The sequence below is a fragment of the Mus caroli genome, unplaced genomic scaffold (genome assembly GCF_978045245.1).
Source record: "Mus caroli unplaced genomic scaffold, Mus_caroli_1 scaffold_10, whole genome shotgun sequence".
In the NCBI taxonomy this organism is placed as follows: Eukaryota; Metazoa; Chordata; class Mammalia; order Rodentia; family Muridae; genus Mus; species Mus caroli.
The window spans coordinates 54,891,981-54,913,420 of NW_028227265.1; positions in this window are offsets into that span (position 1 = coordinate 54,891,981).

Here is a 21,440-nt window from a genome sequence, read left to right on the forward strand (position 1 = left end):
AGGAAGAAGACATTGAGGTCACACCTCCAGAATTCAGGAGTCCTGGATCCTTCCAGTTCTGGTTAATCTTACATCTTCAGATAGCCCAGAGTAGGTACTCAAATGTCTGTTGAGTGAACTAATGAGTCCTTCCTTCTGGGGTTGGCTCTGACCAGTGCTAGGATACCTGTGAAGGTGACATATTTGACAGGCTATTAGGAACAAAAAAGTCTAGAGAAAGAGCAGGGGAGGGTATATGATTGCCTAATTTCATTTAGGTGTTCTCTCACACCTGTTTCTTTCTGATTCCTCTGTCAGAATTTTTGCCACCCAGGGAGATGTGTCCTTTTGGAAGGAGGGATGGTGCCAGTCACAGCTTGGTGATGAGACGGTTATTCTATCAAATAAAAATAATTTCTTATCACTTCCCTAGGTCTGAGTGTTCTGAAATGATAGTGTCATCCATGTACAAGCAAGCATTGATCAGTTTTAGAGTTGATATTTATGGTACTAATTTCAGGGGCACAGAGAGGCCATTATGTCTTACTTTTATGTTTTCCCACATCATGTTATTGAGCAGCTGAAGCCTAGTGAGTTCACAGAGAGAAGGCAATGGGCCTTTCCATTCCCAGCAGGACTCTAATTTTAATTCCACATGATGGTGGGGTCATTGGGGTCATCTACCTCTCCTGCCTGTGTTGTACTGTGCTGTGCTATATGGTCCATGATAAGAGGGTGACTGGTGCACTAGTACACTTCATGAGCAGTTCATCAACTTGTCACTCATGGCCCATTCCTGCTGAAGGACCCATCCAGGGAACCACACTATTCTTAGTAGCCACACACAATCAGTCTTCTCTGGTCTGCAATATTTCATAGACTCTCCTTTGAGAGTATCTGCCTTATCCTGATGCATGCTTGGCCTTCTGCTTTTGCTCTTGATGTCTTGTGTTCCCTATCCTCACAGCACCTGTGCCTCAGCTGTGACCTGCACGGGCATACCTGATTTATACATTCCCAGCACCTTGCATGCAAGTGTGTGAATGTCCCAGTGGCCAGTGGTCAACACTGAACTCAGAGCCCCTCACAGCCATCCTCCTCCAGGGTTAAATTCTCTGTTTGCCTAATGTACTCATTAGGGAATCTATTCATGTTGGTTTACTCTTAAGAAACAGAAACCCCAGTCGCCTTCAACAATAAACACAGCATGGTACCTTACCTACAAAGACTTCCTGGAGCTGGAAGGCCAAGGCTGGGTTATCAGGCATCTCACTGAGCTCACAGAGACTCTGGTTCTTTCTCTCATTTCTCTCACCACTTAAGTTTTCCCCAAGGCCCAAGTGACCCACCGTCTGCCTAGGGGATCTCATCCACAACTGGAATCTGATGGTCAGTCTGTCTTTTTTTTTTAGGTCACCATGCCTCGGTGTACTTTGCCATTTGTGTAGCTAGATCCTAGTGCATCTCCCTTCTTTTGTTCACTGCCTGGGACTCCTAGCCACAGCCTCTTGCCATTGGATTCACCAGGCATGAGTGACATGCCAGTCACTACACTATTTAGCCCATAGAAGGAAGGCCACCTTTCTGGGTGTGAAAAAGGAAGGAGGTACCATTAGCTAGCTTTTCATCATCTGGACCAAGGGTAAACTCTAATATCCACCTGTGGCTGCTGCAGCATTTAATAAGTAGATAGGCAGTCAGTCAAGAGTGGTCATTTGCAAAATGGGTGTTTGATCCCTCCTTCCTATGTTCTGGAAAGGAACCTGGCACTTTACATTGCTGATTTAGACAGTGTTATTGAAAACAAGGGGGAAAGACTCTTTCAACAGCTGCTGTGCAGCTCTTTTTCACTTGGCTGCTGTTACTTTTATGTTATGGGAAGAATGTGGACCACAATTCCTATTTCCTCACTCTCAGAGGGGTGTCCATCTTCTAGCCACAGTGTCACTCAGAGGTTGGGGGTGGGGGAAGGGCAATCAGTCCAGGGTACAGACCATCTAGATTCACTGTCATTTTTGTCAAAGCCAGCAGGAAAAAATAACCCTGTTAGAAAACACACACACACACACAATGCTGAGGGGGTGGGGGGGGATAGAGAGGCTCACACGCAGCGAAAGCAATTAAAAGAACTAGTGCCGTGACATAGAGACAGCCTGTCAACTGTGCCAAGTTGACAAATTTTGCATTGTAAAAACAAAACCAGGAGCTTAATCATCTCCCTCCCCCAGAGTGTCACCAGTATAGCGGCTGGGGAGCAGAAATGAGGTCTGGCCAGTGAACACTGAGGCCATGCTGATTGATGGCCACAGCAGACCCATGGTAGAGTGGACGCTGTAGACATCCCAAGGCCAGGAGAAGGAGAGCAGGATCCACTGATCGCTGTGATTTTCCTGCTGATTGAGACCTTGTGTTCCTAGCTAGGGGTCCAGGCTGCAGGAAGCAGCCTGCTCACAGACCTCTCCCTACAATGGCACCACCAAGGGCTAGTCTCAGTGCTGTCTGCTCTGAAAGCAGGTTTCTGATCTCTGCATTCTGTATCTTGATAATCTGCTCATGTTTTCCTCCAACCTCTCTGAATTCTTTTACCTTGACTTTTTCTTGTGCTTGTGAGAGGTTATGTTGATCAAATATTCTGACTTGATCTCTAGTCTGTGCTGGGAGAATGTTTTAGAGAGCCCTACCACAAATGCTAGTGGGATGACAGCAAGCATAAATTGGGAAAGGGAGACTTTTTTCTCTGTGCTAGGAGCAGTGTATTCTAACTCTTTCTTTGTTTATTTATTTTGGAGATAGGATCTTACTATGTATCACTGGCTGTCCTGGAACTCACTCAGGCTGGTCTTGAACTCAGAGATCTGCCCAGCCTCTGCCTTCCAACTTCTGGAATTAAAACTGTGAGCCACCACACATGACTCCTTGTTTTTGAATTGCTGTGTTGGGGAGAGAATACTTTTCTCAGGTAGAGATGAGGGTGTGGGGGAGGTCATTTGCTGTAGGAAACAGCTGCAATTGTATCATAAACCATTGGTCTCAGAACCATTCTCTTTGCTCCTGTGCCACAGTGAAAGCCTTCTTAGGACAGGTAAATGCTGGGGGGAAGAGCAGCTATTGGGGACCTGGAGAACAGTCAGAGGAGAGGTTCATGAGGGTGGTAATAGATAATATTGTTTTTTTTTTTTTCTGGAGAACTGATATAGGAGTGTCCACTCAACAAAGAGTGGAGTGGTGTCACACGAGGCACGGTCCTGTTGTGCTATATCACAAACCCCAAAAGACCACCAAGGATCCAATTCTGAAGCAATCTCACAGGGGTTGATGTAGAGCCGCACGGTTGTCTCTGATGCAGCAGGATGGGAGGGTGAAACTCTGAGCTCAGTTTCAAGCAGGCATTTATGGAAGCAAGTAAACAAGAAAGGGGGTATCCAGCTTGGCACACATCTGATTGGGGGGCTATTATGGGATTTGTTGCCCATTAAAATGATTGACTGGTGCTGGGAGTCAAACCATAAACTTTCATAAGTAAACATCTTTAGGTACAACTCTAACTTCTACCTTCTTCTTGATTGGTGGTTGTTAGGGAATGACCTAGAGACCAGTGATAGGTACAGGCCTGATGTTTAACTCAAGTTCAGTCTTAGGTCAGGTTCTCTAAGACAGAGCCTGAACCCAAAATGGAGTTGGTCTGGTCTCTCAGTCCACGATGCCCAGTGGTCATTGTCTTTTTCTCTAGAACATTGAGTTTAGAACATCAAGACTGAGTTTGAAAACAAGTCCTTAAACTTATTTATTTTAGACACAACATCTTAAACTCTGTAGCTCAGGGAAGCTTAGAACTGTCTTTATAGCTATGTTACCTCAAATTTGCAGCAATCCTCCTGCCCCAGCCTCCCAAGTGCTAGATTATAGGCATCAGTTACCATGTCTGGCATTTTAAAAATACTGCAAATTCTGTTTGTTAATATCTCTCCTTTTATCCTTAATAAAGTCCACCCCAAATTAGCTTTTACTTGTGCTATCAAGAGAATGTTGGCTAATAAAGCAAACAGCTGGGGTTGGGACTCTGCAAGCCCTGAGTTTGTTCTCAGCTTTGCTGTTGGCTGCAAGTGACTGAGCTAAGTCATGCCTTCTCACAGCATTGCTTTCCATTCTGAAAGGAGGCAAGCGTCCATGGACTATCTTTGATTATCTTGTCCACTGGGAAAACCTGGTGATGTTGCGAATTTCCTGGCAAAAGGAGTAAGCGATGTCACATCAGTAGGAACTACCATTCAGAAGAGCCTACCTTCATATCAAGTACCAGAGCCCCAGACCCCTTCCCATTTCTAGAACTTTCCATTTCATCCTATACTATCAGCCACCACCCCACCACAAGTAGCTTAGGCTTTGATCCAGATGACTGGGAGGAGCAAATGTCTTGTGTTTGTGTGCCTGAGTGAGGATCTTCCTGGTGTCCACTGTGGTGCTTTTATGGGCAATGCCAACTGGTCAGCAGATCAGCTTCCTGGGATCTGAAGGCATAGACTTTTGAATAACACAGTCATTCCACCACCTGCTAGCTGCATGACCGTGGTAAAGTCACTGAATATTGTTGAGCCCCAGTTTCTCCATCTAGATTGTGGGGTGTATTCCCAGAGAGCCCATGGTGTACATCTGAGAATGATGATGGGAGAGAAACTGAGGTTTGAGATCAACTGATGACTAAGGGGAAGTTGAAATCCCAGGCATGAAGGTATTCTCCTGGGTGTGCATCACAGAGCTAATAGCTTCCAAATGGAAACCTTGGTGGGAGTGGTAGGGGGTAGGGGTGTGAGGGTTGGGGTGGAATTTATAGGTATTGGAAATGGAGTAGGAAACTTGGGGGTGGGTGGTGTGGTAGACCTGGAATTAGAAGTGGAGGAACAGCATCTCTTTATCATTTGTACTCTTTACATTTCTGTTTCTGTGACTAGATTCAGTTCTTGAAGTAGAACATGTTTTCCCAGTCACACAAGTCTCTGTGTTCTCCAGATCTGATAGCATTCAAAACACAGTATGAGCTTACAAAAAGATTTCTAGGCTTGCTGTACTCTTTGCTTTGTCTCTTACCTGGCTGGCTGCTTCCAGGCTGTATTCCTCCTATTCTGTGTTCTTTATGCAGCCTGTAACTCTGTTCCAGATTATTGAGCTGTCCTCTCCTCAGTGAAGCATGCCAGACATACCTCTGACCAGATTGCCTCCCATGGCAGACACTGCTAATTGATAGCAATCCTCTGCCCTCTAAGTCTAGTCCTGAATTTCAGTTCTTCCTCCATTACCGGGCAGTACCAATCAGTAAGTATGAGGATTCAAAGTGAGTGTACCAGCCATTCTTGCTCCAGTGAGGCCAGGGGTCTATCTGGATCCCTCTGGCTCCTGGGTCCCTACTCAGCTGTACCTTAGAGCATGGCTTCTGCTATCATCAAGGAATGCACTTTGCATGTAGTTTTCTGGCCTACTTTTTTTTTTTCACACTATGGTGACTCTTAAAAAATATTTTTCTAACAGCAAATGAGTGTCTTCCCACGGCGAAGAAAGGGGAAGAAGAATTAGCAGCTTCCTGTCTGAGGACTTCCACTGAAATTGATTTATCCTGGCAGAAAGAAACCAGCATTTTCCTTCCAAATTAATATGCAAATAAGTGTAAGCAACACCTCCCACGGGCAGGTTCAGAACACAGCGGTATTATCTAGGAACATTTATTAGCACTATTAATAGAGTTCACTGCATTCCTCTCCCCCCAGCTTTTATTGCCATTCTAATTATGGACCATTTTGTTGCATTTTATTTTATTTTCTGGGTTCTGGTGCAGGCCTGCTGCTGTTGCTAGGAAAGATGTTCCTTAGGGGAGGGGGTTGTGAAAGTGGAGCAGTCATGACCTTCATGATTTCTTCCTACCATGACTTCATTCCCTCACTTGGTTTGCATCTTTACAATGGCTTTTTTTTAACACCTTGAACAACATGGGACCATGGAGGGAAATTCAGCTGAGATGTGTTGTAACTGAGCAGGTTTGGGAGGGGACTGGGCTTCTGAAGAGCCTTGATATTGTAGGGGATGTTTCCTGGGAATTTCAGACCCTAGGGAGATCCCTGCAGAGGACCAAGCAGTGTTGTACGTGTTATGTGAAAATAAAACAAATTTTCATCTTATGAAAGCTTAAATAAACACTGTTAACATATCTGTTTTCCAAGGAGGAAACCAAGGCATAGAGAGGTTAAATGACTGGCCAGTGTTGATGGGGTGTGGCTTCTGATCCTCACATTCAACCTATTGTCCTCTCCTGGGCCTTATCATGACTCTCCTTTCCCATGCAAGCAGTTAAACACAGCCTCAACAATTCCTAAGAGGTCTACCCTGGAAGACACAGTCTTTTCCTGCTTAATAACAGCACACTTGGGGTTACAGATTTAAACCTTTAGAGGACACAGGCTTCATAAGCAAATATTTCCTTTCTCTCTTGCCTAAGGAAGTCTGCTTAAAGTCACAGAGTCCCAAACCTCACACACTGCTCCATAGCCCTCTACACATGCCCTTCCTGACATCCATTTTATGCAACTGAGCTGTGTTAGGGTGACACCCAGCCCTTACCCATGCCTAGGGTGTTTCCAGTCAGACAAGATTCCAGTGATTTATGGTGTCTCCTCACCCCAAGACCTCAGATGAGACAACTAAGTTATTAACTGGTGAACCTGTTCAAGGTCCTGGGCCCTTGTTTTGTTTGTTTTTGAAGCAGGGTCTCACCCTATTTCCCCTGGAACTATGTAGCTCAGGCTGGTTCTGATCCTGCAGTGATCATCCTGCTGCAGGCTTCTGAGTGCTGAGAGGTTACTGGTGTGAGAGTCTGTGGTCTTAACCAACATGGGTTGCCTGTTGTTTGCCAGTTTCCTCACTGTTAACTGGGTTTCTGGAAGGTGACAAGATCGTTTTTGTTCTAGATGTTGACATGAACCCAGAATCCTTCTGTTTGGATGGAAGCTGGAGGGTGCATGTGAATTTCTCATGCTTGGACTTCCTCTTTCTTTCAGCCAGCTGGGTTTCACTCAGAGCTGTGGCTTCAGAGATGCTGAATGTGGATACTGGGCATCTTATTATCAGGAGAAAGGCAGGCTTTATCTATCACTCAGCATTCAGTCATCTTTATGCTTCTCTAGGAACAGGTGCTGAGTGGACTGTATGTGTGGAAGAGGCTGGATTTTGCTGTTGTCACTCAAAAGGTGTTGGGTGTGACCATGTCATCTAAATCCCACGGCTTCATCCAAGCGAGGCTTTAAGTTACTCTCCACATAGAAGGCCATTTCCAAGCTGGAGACAAAGTAGGGACTGAGAAAGTAACAGTGACACATTCTTGGGGCTCTATTTTTCCTAGTTGGTGTGATGCTCAGAGTATTCTGACACTGAGTCTAGGATAGCCCTCTCAATCCATGAGTCTAGGATAGCCCACTCGATCCAGCTTCTCTACTGATTCACCCTGACTATCATCCCCTCTCTGTTCAGAGTGGGTTTTGCTGAGGTAACTATGGAAGGAGTAGGCAGGTAGGTGCTTTAGGTAGAAACCTGCTGGCAAGGGAATAGTAAAAGGATGAAGAACAGACATAATGAGTAGTATTTGTCTTAGATTCAGAGTCAAAGGTCATTCTTCCTTTAACAAGGAAACAGATGTGACCATTGAAGTTGGAAACCTGAGTTTAAGGCCAGAGTACAAGTCTCTCTGAGAACTGCCACCTCAATAGGAAGGCATCTTTAGGGAGACCCTGGGACCATTTGGTTGCGATTTATTCCTGCATTTAAAATATATCTCAGTTCTCTAGGTTTTAGTTTTAGGGCACAGGGAAAGAGGGCTTAGCCCTGTACACTAGGGTGGCCTCCTTGCATGAAGTCTGGAGAAGCTGTGTCACATAAGGATGAGGTATAGGTGGAAATTTCAGAGGAAGGAAAGACAAGGCTGGATGAACAGGAAGAACTACTTCTGCCCTTTCATAAATTAATTCTACTTATGGAAAAATTGCTAGAGAATGTTGACTATCGTCATCTTTATACAAGAGCTTCAGGCTTTACCACACTTCTCCCTTGAAGCTCGTGGATCTATGATGAGGAAGCAAAAAGGTTGTCAAAGCCAGAGGTGGTGAATGACTCCTCAAGGAAACACGTCTTCCAGATACAATAGAGCTGATGTGCTTTCAAACTCACAAAGATTATAGTGACATTCATCAGACCTCTATAGGTTCATATCAGACAAATCTTAGGATAGAGGAGAGAAGTGTACATGGAGTTCTACCTCTAACAAAGAAGCTATTTGCAATACATGCCTGCAAGAAAAGGGAAATTCGGTTTTCTTCAATGGAGGGTCACTGGGTGTATCAACCACACTCCTGGGCGTATCAACCACACTCCTGGGCAGGCCTCATGACCAGAAGTAGTTGGCCAACACAAAAAGTACTTTGTGTTTTTGGTGGGGAGGAGGGGTTTGTTTTGTAATAGTAATTTTTATCTTATTAGGTTTTTTAAAATTTAATTTTCATTTGTTTTTGAGAGAGCAAGTAGTATTATAGTAGGTATTTAATCTCAAATCAGAGGTTTCTACTCCATCTTTGATCATTCAGTTCCCAGATAAAGGACACACAACCTTTTTATTTATAATAAGCCTTTAATGCACCAGAGCTGGGCAGATATCTACCCTCTAAGCTATTAGAATCTACTACCCCATCAATAACCTGGAGTTATAACTTGCTATGTTCCGTCTGGGCTGCTATTAACTCTAATTGGCCAGCCCTCATGGCCATGTTTTGAAGATTCTTACCCCATGATATCTTTCTCCACCTCTCCCTCCTTTCTCCTTGTGCTCTCCTCAGACACCCAAGCCTGAGAACCTCAAACCCCACCTACCTTTTTTCTGCCCAGCTATTGGCTGGAGGAATCAAGAATAACATTTCAGGGGCAGGGTTACATAGCATTACTTATGTATCTATAGATTCTCTCATTCTTATGGGCAACCAGGCATTACAATACACAGCAAAAGACCAAACCTTAACAATCTCCTTATTTAGTTTAAATGCTGGGCATGGTGGTGCACGCCTTTAGTCCCAGCACTCGGGAGGCAGAGGCAGGCGGATTTCTGAGTTCGAGGCCAGCCTGATCTACAGAGTAAGTTCCAGGACAGCCAAGGCTACACAGAGAAACCCTGTCTCGAAAAACCAAAAAAGAAAGGCAAATAATAAAAAGGTTTATTATGATATCATCTTATCATAATAAACAGCACACAGTAGGAACTATTATGAAATAATAACAAAAATTATTAGGTATGACTTATATTTTAAAAACTCCAGTCTGTTTGTATTTAGGAATTTAGGAGGAAGTATTTTTATCATCTATCCTATCTTTGTGAGTTCAGAGTTCTGTATCTAAATCATTTTCTATTCTAACTTGTATTACTAATCTAAAAATATCTTCTTAGACCTAAAACATCTTTGTAAATCCTAAACAATGTAAGCTTATAGTAAGACTATGACTGTTTAGTCTATAACCCCATCAGAGACTCAGGAATAAATATTACCTGCATATGCAGGAAATGCTGGAATGCAACTTCCAGAAATTATAGAAATGACAATAGACAGTTGATCATCTGGACAGTCCCTAATTTTCTCGATAATGTTGGAGCATCTATCTTCAGCCCTCTGACCCAGGATATCTGACAAACCTAATGTGAAGCAGGAATTATAAAGAGCTTGCTTACTTTGTATTGGTAGAGCTTGGCAGCTAACTACCCTGTGTCCATTTGCCTTTTTCTGACAGCATTTTGTCTGTAGATGAATTTAGGCCATTTTCTTTGCCCAGTGACTAGTTCACCACAATTGAAGTAACTCCATATGGAGGTTATTGATGCTGATCATCTTTGAAGTGGAATGGGGGTATTGTCAGAAGCAGACCTGTCTCATAATTAGAGGATCCTTTAATAATGAAATAATTTAAAATGTTATATTATGTGTATCTCTGAGGCTTTGAAGACCATGTATTTATTTATAGCACATCTGAATTGTCAACACATTGTTTATTCTTAGGTATTTACTATCTGAATAACCTTGAAAACATTTTGTTGTAGTTAACTAGTATCTAATATGACCATGAGTTTGACTGACTATTAATTTGCATTACTTAATTAATTTAAACCGCTTGTAATAGCAGACTTTTCAAGGACTGGGACTACATCTTATATTTTAAAATGAGTTGTGTAGGCATAATACAGGGTGGGGAGAAGTGGGCATGAACTTGAGTAAATAGGGAGGTGCAAAGGCTCTGTTAAGAGTTGGAGGAGAAAAAAAAAGAGTTGGAGGAGAAATATGATCAAAATATCATATTTAGAAAAAATTAAAAAGTATATAAACAAAGAGCAACGAGGAACTCATAGAGAGGGAAAATATCTCTTCCAGGGGCTAGCAGCAGAGTACAAGGTGGGATTCTAAACTCCAGAGAATTCTGGGATGCAGGTTCCTCATAGCCATCCTACCCTTTAGCACTATAGTCTGCTAAGCCCCCTTCTCAAGGATACTGTGATAGCAATTAAGGACTACAAACTGGAATCCACCATAGAAGCTGTACCTTTGGCCAGAGCTATTGTAGCAAAGCCCCACAGGCAGGATGGCTTCAGTGACAGTCATTTATTTTCTCAGGGTTAAGCCTGAGAATGGTATTACATTAGTTAGGGTTCTCTAGAGTTACAGAACATATGGAAAGAATCTCTCTGTATATATAGGAAGGGGACTTATTAGAATGGTCTACAGGCTATGGATCAGATAATCTAATGGTTGTCTCCAGCATTAAGGTTGGAGTTGGCATCTCTTGAAGTCTCAAGCTTGGAGATGGTCATGTTTCTCATGCATCCTTACATGGTTTCCCTCTGTGTCTGTGTTCAATCTCCTCTTTCTATTATGTTTAGGGGGAGGTGTCAGATTTCCTCTTGTGGGTTCTTTGTCTCATTTATAAAAAGAATTTAGGAACCTATGCAAAAGGAAACACAAGTGTAATATTATAGAGTTTGAAAGAAAAACAACAAGATAACTCAAGCTGGACATTCCTGCAGCTATTGGGGGAGGGGAAAGGGTAAGAAGAAGTAGAGCCATGCCTTTTGTGGTGGAAGTGTGTGAGCAGCTGCACAGCAGGTGAGCAACTATTTGGTAGAGGAAGGAGTTGGTGTAGCTTTAGAGAAACAATGACAAAGCCAAGTGTCTGTCAAAGCATGTTCAAGTTTTTGGGCAGTAACTGAAAGAAAAAAAGAGGAAGGAAACAGGTAAAAAGGAAAGCTAGACTTCTTTGAGATATGTAGGAAAGTGGACAGGCACATGGCTAAATTTCTGTGAGTAGCTACAGGGAGGAGGGGATTTAGGGAAGTTTAAGTACATTATCTCATTAAGGGGATAATTATTCCTCCTGACTCCTTAGCATGTCTTCAGGTACAACACAACCTCTGGCCAGATGTTTGAAAGGCCCAGCTAGGCTAACTCATAGGAAGGAGACATATTTATATATTTTCCTAAGGTGTTTTATTACAACAAATGGACTAAAATCCTTTGAGTGGGTGTTATTCCAACATTGTTCTTCTAAAAGTGAATCTACTCTTTCATTTGGCCAGCAAACAAGTACTTACCTATGTGGTACTGTGGTGCTTTGATGAAGGGCAATACTTCCAACTCCAAAATGGCCTCCACTTTTACAGCTACCATGGGGGGAGGGAAGGGTAACTCTCATTGACTCTCTTTATAGATCTACTTGGTTGTCAACTTGACTACATTTGGAATTAACTGAAAGCCGAATGACTGGGCACATCTGTGAGGCACTTTTTTCTTAATGAAATCACTTGAGTGGGAATACCCATCTCTAATTTGGATATTTAGGGTGGGAAGATAAACCTTTAATCTAGATCTTCTGAGGTGGGAAGATCTACGTTTAATCTGTGCCACACCTTCTGCTGGTGGACATGGAAGAAGGAAGCTTCCTCTCTTTGCCTGTTTGGTCTTGCTCTGTTAGTAAGCCCATTCTTTCCCTGGCATTAGAGCTTACTTCTTCAGGATTACAAAGTACACCCAAGACCAGTTGAGACATCCAGCCTTGTGGACTGAACAACTACTGGATTCTTAGAGCTTCTGTTAGATTAGGTGGTCCATAGCCCATAAGCCATTCTAATAACTCCCCTTTCTCTATATACAGATTCATTCTATATGTTTTGTAACTCTAGAGAACCCTGACTAATGTAATCCCACACCCAGCTTTTTCTCTCTTGTTTTGGGATGACATCTAAAAGAATGTAGTGAGTTTTAGGCAAATTGTCTTAATTTTTACTTTTGTCAGACTGAAATCTTGATATGGCGGTTTCATATTCCATCTGCTGTCTAGCAATACTGATGGAGAATTAAGTCAGATCCTTTTTTATTGTTGTTTTTTTGTTTTTCGAGACAGGGTTTCTCTGTATAGCCCTGGCTGTCCTGGAACTCATGCTGTAGACCAGGCTGGCCTCGAACTCAGAAATCCGCCTGCCTCTGCCTCCCGAGTTCTGGGACTAAAGGCGTGTGCCACCATGCCCGGCTAAGTCAGATCCTTTTTGCAGTGCTTAAGTCTGTACAGTACCTGCCTCAGTTTCCTTTGAATGAACCTCTATCAAAGTTTCCAGGCAGGGCCAGCTGAATTGACTCTTTCCAGCTCCTAAAGAGGCAGTACCTCTGTGTCTGGCCTGCTGTAGCTGCCACATTCCAGGGACTTTGCATTTTTGACTCAGAGCAGGAAGATCCTTCTGTGGCTGGGTGTGGCTGGGTGTGGCTGGTTGTGGCTGGGTGTGGCTGGTTGTGGCTGGGTGTGGCTGGGTGTGGCTGGGTGTGGCTGGTTGTGGCTGGGTGTGGCTGGGTGTGGCTGGGTGTGGCTGGTGAGAGAATCATACTAAGGGCTTACTAGAATCTTCCTTTAAGTTCCACTCCCTGGCTTTTGCTGGGCAGAGGGTGAAGGAAGAGCTGAGTAGCAATTTTTATCTAAATAGGGCAGATTTTGTGTATCTTTCTGCAAACGTTCAGCCCTCCCCCTCTGTCCTCTGTTCTAGGCAGATGCCCTCTCTGTTTTGTCTCCCTTGAAGGTTCTCAGTGACTGGGGACTTGTGTCTTATGAAAGCTCTGACTTTTAAGACTGGCTCGAGGAAAGAGCTTAATTACTGTGGGCATTGTACCTCCGTTACTTTGGGAGACAAAGCTTAATAATTCATAGGAATTAGGACAACTTCTTTCTTCCAAGTCAGGTTCTGCTGACCAGCCCCAAATTTTCTCTAGTTCATCACATCTTCTAAGTTTGCTAGGAAGAGATCCCCATAGGCAAGGCGTGTGGCTTATTTCCTCCTTTCTAAGGTAACTAATTTAACACAGAGAAACCCCAGGGCTTTGTTTCATTTTCACAAAGAAAGCCCCTCTGTCACCAAACAATGATACTGTTTCTGTCCTGTCTGTTTCTGTCTCTTGATCAAATGTTCAAGGAGAAAATCTGTTTTGTATTTGTCCCTTTGAAAAAGGGTCAGAGATACTATTGATAATAAAAGGAATTACTGCTTTTTTGTTGTTGTTGTTTGTTTTTTTGTAGAGAGCAGGAAAGAGAGAAGGAGAATTCTGATAATTTGAGTGTGTTTTAACCCAGGGTATGGTGGCTCACATATGTGTTGCCAGCCCTTGGGAGGCTGCAGGGTGTGGTGGCTTATATCTGTGATGCTCAGACTTGAGGGCTGAGGCAGGACTGTTGTGACTTTGAGGTCAGCCTGGTTTACAGAGTGAGTTCCATACTGTTCTGTGCTATAGAATAAGACCTGTTTCCAAACAACAAATAAAATAACAAGCAAAACTAATGTTCTATTTTCATCCATAAGATAAATCTCTATTTCAGAGCCACGAAAATGCAGGGTGCAAGGTAGATTCAAGCATGTGGTATATTGTATTACAGATAGAAGCACATGGAAGAAAGGGGGGGGGAAGGGTGTGGAACAATTAGCAATCTCCTCTTTGATCCTATTTCCTTCTGTGTCTCTGTGTCTGTCTATGTTCCCCACCCTAATACAGGGCTGTTAGTGGTCTGCTTTGTCCCTCTCTACTTTCCCCCCTTGAGACATGTCCTCTCTCTCAGTCTGAAGTTCATTATTTTGGCTAGGCTGACCAGCCAGCAGGTTCCTGGGATCTGTGTCTACCACTCATGGCTGGAGTTACAAGTTCTGCAGCCATGCCTGGATTTTACACACCAGTGCTAGGATTTGAAGTCAGGTTCTTATGCTTGCATTACAAACTCTCTCTCTCTCTCTCTCTCTCTCTCTCTCTCTCTCTCTCTCTCTCTCTCTTTCTCTCTTTTGGTTTTTCGAGACAGGGTTTCTCTGTGTAGCCCTGGCTGTCCTGGCACTCACTTTGTAGACCAGGCTGGCCTCGAACTCAGAAATCCACCTGCCTCTGCCTCCTGAGTGCTGGGATTAAAGGCATGCGCCACCACGCCCAGCATTACAAACTCTCTTGACCACTGAGCCATCTTTCAGCCCTATTGGTTGGCCCTCAGAACTGTAAGAAAGAAAAACAAACAAAACAAACTATTGTTCTGATTTTTGATCTGTGTCACTAATGGTTATTTTCATCTTTCATTTCTTATCAGCTTATTTATTCCATGTATATACATTTTTAAATTTTATATGAACAATATATTATAGTTACAGTTTTATCTCTCATTTTCCTTTTCTTCCCAAAGGAAGTTATTATCTTGAATTTGGCTGGTACTACTCTCTTATGTTTGTATTTTATCTTGCAGTTCTGGCTTTGTGAGACAGGATTTCACTATGTAGCCCAGGCTGGCCTCTAACTTGTGATCCTCTAGAGGTCTGAAACTATGGCATGCATCATCATGCTTGGCCTGGTTTTATACTTTTTACTACCTATGTTTGCAGCATAAGCACAAAAGTCCTGGAACTCTGATGATAAGGCTGCTTCTCCTTCTGCACCAGAGGCAGTGGGAGGGGCAGGGATGGGGGAGCAATATGAACCAAATATGTATTACAAATGTATGAAAATTTCAAAGAATAAATAAAAATATTATTTAAAAGAATTATGTAGGGAAGAACTGAAAAAGAGTCTGTACATTTAAAGAAAATTTAAGCTTTTCTTCTTTAATGTCCATCTTTGTTTAGGAATTAATGGAAAGAACATATGAAAATTTGTTAATGGTACCATAGTAAGACTCAGAATGAAGACATGAAAGAAATACTGGCTTTAAAAATTCTATTTTATGTGTAGGGGCACGTAGTCTGCATGTGTCTGTGACTGCATGAACAGACAGTGGCCAGAAGATGTCATCAGATCCCTTGTATAGTGGTTTGAAGGAGGCTAGACCCATCAGTTCATATATTTGCATACTTAGTCCCCAGTTGATGAACTGTTTGGAAGGCTTAGGGCATTGTGCACTTGGAGGGGGTGTGTCACTGGGGGTGGGTTTTGAGATTTTAAAATTCCACACTAGGTTCACCCAGTTTCTCTCTTTCCCCTCTTTCACTCAGCTTACTACCTGTGGACCAAGATGTAAAACTCTCATCTACTGCTTCAGTACCATGCTGTTTGCCTCCCACCATGATGATCATGGACTAAATCTCTGAAATTGTAAGCAAGCCTGCAATTAAATGCTTTCTTCTATAAGTTGCCTTGGTTATGGTGTCTCTTTATGAAAATAGTACAGTAACCAAGACACCATAGAACTGGACTTATAGATGGTTGTAAGCCACTATGTGAATTCTATGAATCAAACTGGAGTCCTCTACAAGAGCAGACAGTGTTCCTAACTGCTGAGCCATCTCTGCAGTCCTGGAATTAAAAATTAGCAAAGGACTTACTATCTTAATAGCAAGAGTAAATACCACAACTAGAACAAACAAACAAACAAACAACAAAACATGTGGACTGGAGAGCTGGCATTTAAGAGAGCTTACTGTTCTTCCAGAGGACCAAGGTTCAGTTTCTACCACCCACATGGTAGCTCACAGTCATATGTAACTCAAGTTCTAAGGGTTTTCACACTTTCTTTTGATCTCTGCATCCACCAGGCATGCCCATGGTACACAGACATGCATACAGACAAATATTCATATACAAAATAAAAATCAATTTTTAAAAAATGTGACACACACACACACATACACACACACACACACAGAGTGGGTGTCTTTGTAATGACTGCCTTTGCAGTTGCTATTCATGCAAATACAATCTGCTGACTGCCCATCCAGCATGCTCTCCAAACATGGAATCGTCATGTCAATGTTCTGGCTGAGACTTAAGTGCCCGTAGGACCATCAGTTGTTGGTATTTATGAAGAAACATTTGTTTTTGTCTCAATAACACTGTAGCTAGGGGGAGGCTCTGAGCTTATGGGCCAACCTTATGTGTGTACTTTTGTCTTGCTTTTAATGTTTATTTTGTGATTTTTAAAAAATTATTTTTGAGCAGTTTGTACATAAGTATCATTCCCACCCTTCCCTCACTTCTTCAAACTCCTTCCATGTTACCCCCACTTTAATGATTTCCTCTTTAATTATTGTTGTTACATGTACATGCATATGTATATGCATATGCACACATGCATATACAATCTACTGAATTTGTTTAGTTTTCTTCATACATGTGTTGTCATTGATCCCTTGTATCTCTTCATCCAGGGGTGGGACCCTATGGAATTTCCCTCAACCACACTGACATGCCAGTTGGTGCTGTCATTGTGCTAGTCTTGCTTAGGCAACAATATTGTTGAGATTTCCTAGATTTACTTTCCCTTCCATGTCCAGGACACACTACCTAGCAACAAAGATCCTGGACCTCTGGCTCTTGTAGTCTTTCCACCAGTGAATGAAAATTCTCATCCACACCATGCAACTACAGTCAATGTTGTCTTCTACATCATCCTGTTTTCTCAGCTTACACTCCTGTGGTCTTTAAATCATTTTCCTGAATATAAAGAAATGAACATTGCATGAAAAAAAATGAAATCTTTGCCTCTGCCACATCTTCTTCCTTCTTCTCCATGCCCCCTTTTTCGTTTCCTCTTCTTGTCCGTCTGTAATAGGACTCCAGAATGTAGCCCAGGCTAGCCTCAAACTCATGGCAATTGTGTCTTAGTTTCCCAAGGATTGGGATTAATACAGCTGGCTTGAGACTATTCTGAAAATGCAACGCATATTTCCCTTTTTCTCACTCCATGACTGTTCCTCTTAATGCCATTGTAGACACAGTGTTCACTCCTGCTTGTCTCCTGTTTAACTCTCACCCACACATCTTTTTGATTTCTTCCTGATACTCTCACTTGCCTAATTCTTCTATTTCCTCTCTTGGCCTTACTGTACAGATCAAAGTTAGCAAACTGTTTCCTTAAAGGGTAAGTGTGACTATTTTAGGCTCCGAGCCCCTTGCAGCACTTCTGCAGTACCTCCTCTCCCCCAGTATGGTTCAGGCTTCTTCCTTTATCAGTAACACCTTACCCACCATTCTTCCACACCAAATCTAGGGGTAAAACATTCTTTCTGGCCAACTTCAAAACAAAATATTCATGTAGCTATAAAAGAAACAAAGGCTTTATTTAGTTCATTAATTAGGGAAGAGATCAATATTCTATTAAAGCAGTTCAAAGGAGAACACACACACCCACATACAGATGCACAAGGCAGGGATGTGCTGACAGACAGTTACTGGGTGAATTAGCTAACACTCTACAGGGCAGGGCTTCTTAGGATTTTGCTTTCAGTATCCCTTTATAGTTTTGAAAATCACCAAGGATTTCAATGAGCTTCTGCCTATAGTCTGTCAGTACTTTCTGTGTAAAATGTTAAAATTGAGAAGTCCTTTGAGTGCCAGAGTGTAGAAGCTCACAGTTCATTAACTAACACAGCAATGATAGCAACAATCCAGTTAGGAAGCCCCAGGACAGTGTCTTTAAACACTTGTGAGAAGATGAGGGTACAAAGGGCAAACAAAGCCTGATAGAGTGAATCCCTAAGGCATGTTGGGGAGAGCTCCAGATAGGTCAGATGACATTTTGACAATCACTGCCACTGGGCAGTAACACTTAATGGTTGGTGCTATGATCATGATTTTTCTACAGAGTAGAAATCGATTATATTTTTGCCAGATAAATTAATCTTTATTGCTTCAGACATGATCTATTCATTTCTATCTCCATAACTTTCGATAGCTTTCACCCTGTCAGGAGCCTAGTGATGGATGCCTGCCAACATACTCATCGTGGTAGGAGCTGATAATCCCCAGATATCTGAGAGATCACACTTGAACTTCACTGGAGGGAGACTCTGCATTTGGCTTTTTTAAAATTTCCAAATCTTTGTCAATTTTTCCTACCACCAGGGATCATTTTCTGGTCTCTCTGGTGATAGCCATTCGGCCTGCTCTATCTTGGCATAAACTCTGTGTCAGTGTCCCTTGGGTCCTTCATTTGAAAGAACTACTTTTGTTTCATGTAACTTAAAAAAATAATACATGTCCTTTATTCCTCTCAAGGCAGTTCATGGGGAGGTGCAGGGTTGAACACCCTGAGATCTGCTCTGGTGACAGTGCCTTCCCTTCAAAGTCCTTTTCTAAACCTGCTCCTCCAGAGGTCAGGAGGTTTTTAGTGTGACAGGCAAATGTTAGGAGTGATAGTTAGAAGGATACATAACCAAATTAGCTTTAGTCACAAGATAGAGGTCACATCAATTTGAAGTCTCAGGTTTCAACTTGGCAAGTAAGAAAGATATTGATCCTAATGCTGGAATTCATGCCTAGATCTCAGGGATGCAGGGGATGCATCCTGATGAACTCATGCTATGCTGTTTTTCCAAAGGATTTTGAGTTAGAAGACATGAGTTTGGGGTTGTTTTGGTGAATGGTAGAGGTTGTCTGGTCACACATTGCAATGGTGAGGTGAGCTATAGCACATTGAATGCTTACCACATTGCTGGAGCCTTGGTCAACCCCTTCCCATCTTGTCTTATGAGAAATTGCAATGGCCTAAGAAGAAATGAGGACCATTGTCACTTTTCTGATGGAGAAGTGAGAGGTTAGGGACACAGAAGAGAGACGTTGGTACTTGACTACGTCCATTTGGGATGTCATTTTACTGATGCCATTTTGAAGTGGCTGGGGTCTGAGACAAGTTGCTCAAACTCTCCAAGTCCCATCTTATGTAAGTTTCCACATTTCTGTGGCATCATAACCCTTGACCCAGCTTCCTGCCAGCCTTTTAAGTCAGCTGCTTCAGAGCCTTAGTAATTAACTTCTTTGTGTTTGGGGTGCTTTCCTTTACTCTCTTTGTATGAATGACCTCCAAATCATTAAGAATTTGGTTTAGTAGTTACTTCTTCAAAGAGGACTGTTAAAAGTTGATGGATCCCACTTAATTACTCAGTTACTTTGTCAGAAAAACCTAGCTTATTACATATATCACTTCTGATCTTTTTCAATTTATTCATAAACATTCATTATTTATCTCTCCTACAATTTCTGTCCCCTGAATTGTCTTTTCTGCATTCTGAAGGCCTGGCTTAGTGCCCAAAACATAGTAAACACTCAAAAAATATTTGTTGGGTGACTCGACAACAGGTCACCAGTTAATAAGGTTATTTCCAGAGATACCAATATCATCATTATAGAGGGATAGAGTTTTGGCCTGGAAGATGGTAGACATCTGGTGTCCACATGCTGGCCTCAGATGCTACTGAATGAGAGTTTCTGCTGACCGTCAACAGATGTGCCTTCGTTCTTTGGGCAGAGACCCAGGGGGAAGCAGCCAGGATCTGACTTTGCTGATATGACTTCTCAATCCTCATGAATGAATTACATGTCTGACTCATAGAGGAAAGAGATGCGCTTCCAAAGGGATCTTACTTTATGGAGTGGAAATGACCTCTCTGCAGCAGGAAAGGCCTGGTGTGAGTGCTAGGAGTTGTATGAACTTCAGCACATCACCTCATCTCCTTGAGCTTAGTTTCCAACTCTTTTTTGTTTTTAATATTTTTTTTTATTATGTATTTTCCTCAATTACGTTTCCAACGCTATCCCAAAACTCCCCCATACGCTCCCCCCCATTCCCCTACCCACCCATTCCCACTTTTTGGCCCCAGCGTTCCCCTGTACTGGGGCATATAAAGTTTGCATGTCCAATGGGCCTCTCTTTCCAGTGATGGCCTACTAGGCCATCTTTTTTTTTTTTTTTTTTGGTTTTTTTTTGAGACAGGGTTTCTCTGTGTAGCCCTGGCTTGTCCTGGAACTCACTTTGTAGACCAGACTGGCCTCGAACTCAGAAATCCGCCTGCCTCTGCCTCCCAAGTGCTGGGATTAAAGGCGTGCGCCACCACGCCCGGCTAGGCCATCTTTTGATACATATGCAGCTAGAGTCAAGAGCTCTGGGGTACTGATTAGTTCATAATGTTGTTGCATCTACAGGGTTGCAGATCTCTTTAGCTCCTTGGATACTTTCTCTAGCTCCTCCATTGGGGGCCCTGTGATCCATCCAATAGCTGACTGTGAGCATCCACTTCTGTGTTTGCTAGGCTCCGGCCTAGTCTCACAAGAGACAGCTATATCAGGGTCCTTTGAGCAAACACTTGCTAGTGTATGCAATGGTGTCATCGTTTGGAGGCTAATTATGGGATGGATCCCTGGATATGGCAGTTTCTAGATGGTCCATCTTTTCGTCTCAGCTCCAAACTTTGTCTCTATAACTCCTTCCATGGGTGATTGTTCCCAAATCTAAGAAGGGGCAAAGTGTCCACACTTTGGTCTTCGTTCTTATTCAGTTTCATGAGTTTTGCAAATTGTATCTTATATCTCGAGTATACTAAGTTTCTGGGCTAATATCCACTTATCAGTGAGTACATATCATGTGAGTTCTTTTGTGATTGTATTACCTCGCTCAGGATAATGCCCTCCAGGCCCAACCATTTGCCTAGGAATTTCATAAATTCATTCCTTTTAATAGCTGAGTAGTATTCCATTGTGTAAATGTACCACATTTTTTGTATCCATTCCTCTGTTGAGGGGCATCTGGGTTCTTTCCAGCTTCTGGCTATTATAAATAAGGCTGCTATGAACATAGTGGAGCATGTGTCCTTCTTACCGGTTGGGACATCTTCTGGATATATGCCCAGGAGAGGTATTGCGGGATCCTCCGGTATTACTATGTCCAATTTTCTGAGGAACCGCCAGACTGATTTCCAGAGTGGTTGTACAAGCTTGCAATCCCACCAACAATGGAGGAGTGTTCCTCTTTCTCCACATCCTTGCCAGCATCTGCTGTCACCTGAATTTTTGATCTTAGCCATTCTGACTGGTGTGAGGTGGAATCTCAGGATTGTTTTGATTTGCATTTCTCTGATGATTAAGGATGCTGAACATTTTTTTCAGGTGCTTCTCAGCCAT